Source organism: Galeopterus variegatus, unplaced genomic scaffold (assembly GCF_000696425.1).
Source record: "Galeopterus variegatus unplaced genomic scaffold, G_variegatus-3.0.2 Scaffold4056, whole genome shotgun sequence".
NCBI lineage: Eukaryota > Metazoa > Chordata > Mammalia > Dermoptera > Cynocephalidae > Galeopterus > Galeopterus variegatus.
In genome coordinates, this window is record NW_007730167.1 from 5,503 (window position 1) to 7,688 (window position 2,186).

A 2,186-nucleotide genomic window follows, 5' to 3' on the forward strand; every position below is an offset into this window, starting at 1 on the left:
CATTCCATCTTCCAGAAAATGTGAAGTCATAGTAGGCAAGGCATAAAAACATCCTGGTATGCTGCACAACCATGTACTTGGGGATGGGGGTGGACAGACACCTGGACCTTTTCCTTCTTTATTTTCAACACAGGGTACTTCAAAAAGTTCATGAAAAAATGGAATTAAAAGATAATATAAAATTTTCCATGAACTTTTTGAAGACCCCTCATATAACTGACTGGTAAACACTTCCACATTCATTCAATTGGTTTAGCAATTTCAGTCTTTTGTGTTAGGAGAGATACTGATTCCTTGTGCCCTTCTCATTTAACTGGCTTGAAAGGGTAAGAGGAATATTTTTATTTTTAATCGATTTGGGGTGACAGTTTGGCTATCTAACAACTGCTAAGCAGGTTGTTGTCCTGATTCTGGCATAGACACAACATACACTAACTCTGCACCTCGTGTTTTTATCCATAAAATGGGAAATCATGCTAATCCCAAGCTTCTGAGAATAGAAGAACTGGCAAAATAACTACAAAGCATTTCCCAAATATAAAGAGCTACAAAAATTGAAAAAAATTTTTTCAGGGACTCTAAATCAGTGGTTTTCAACCCTGGTGAACTGGCAAAATAACTACAAAGCATTTCCCAAATATAAAGAGCTACAAAAATTGAAAAAAAATTTTTCAGGGACTCTAAATCAGTGGTTTTCAACCCTGGCTGTTTGTTGAAATTGCCTAGGGAGATGTTAAAAAGCACAGGTGATTCTAACGTGAGCAAAGGTTGAGGACCATTGCTTTAGAACGGTGGTTCTCACCATCTGATTTCATTGGTTTGGGGTGGAGACCAATGCCCAGGCCATACCTTGGAACAATTAAATCAAAACCTCTGGGAGTGAGGCCCAGCATCAGTATTTTTAAAGCTCCCCTACTGATTACAATTGATGTGCAGTCATGTTCAAGAACTGCTACTCTCAAAGGATGTATCTCAGGAAGCAAGTTTTACTTGGAAATGGATTTTGGGTCAACATTGTACATCAGAACCTAATGAAAATGGATTAAATGTAAGACTTTTTAGTGAAAAAAATTCAGCTAAACTCTTTTAATCTCAGCATGGTTTTGTCTGAAATTAATATGGTGTGTACATTTATTAAGGGTTATTTAGCACATGTGCTACTAAGAAGTAGCTGCAGGCCTGAAGCAAGCGTCTCAGGGTAGGAAAAAATCTTCTCCCGCATAGAACCTTTCAGACCTCCAAGATTACAGTCAACATCAATTGCATAATTCTTTAAGGTGAACAATCATTTTTTGCAAGCAAGTATTCAACTTGTTCAAATATTGAGCTTATAATAGATCCATATATCATGTTAAAAAATAGCCACTAGAGAGATAAACAGACAAAAGCAATTTGTGGTGGGAAAATGGAGAGTCAATCTAGAATTTAGAAAGAACTGCCTAGAGAGTACGGTATAAAGTGGAGGCACAAAATCAATCCTAGAACATCATTAGTGACAAGTTACGTTCACAGCATGTTCCCTTGATATGATGTATGACAATGGCACTTTACCTCTCTGGTTTTCCTTTCCCAAAACCATAAGCCCTGTCTAATGAAATGACATCAGACAAATCCATATTGAAGGACATTCTACAAATACCTAACCAGCATTCCTCTAAACTGTCAAGGTCATCAAAACAAGGAAAGTCTAGAAAACTGTCACAGTCTAGATGAGCCTAAGGAGTCATAATGACTAAATGTAATATGATATATTCTGGATGGGATCCTGGAAAAAGGACATCAGACAACATTAAAAACTAAAGAAATTCAAACAAAATATAGACTTTAGTTAACAATAATATACCAATATTGGTTCATTAATTGTGACAAATGTACCATATTAACGTATGATGTTAACAATAGGGGTAACTGGGTACAAGATATTAGGGAATTCTCTGTCCTGTCTTTGCAACTCTACTCTAAATCTAAAAAGTTATTAAAAAATCAATCCCGGGCCGGCCCGGTGGCGCACTGCTACAGTGTGCCGCTAGAGAGCGCGGCGGCGCTCCCGCCGAGGGTTTGGATCCCACATACAGACCGGTTCCCGCTCACTGGCTGAGCGAGGTGTGGGAGCGACACCGAGGGTTGCGATCCCGTTGCTGGTCCCGGTCCGGTACGGGCACGACACTGAGGGTTGCGATCCGTTG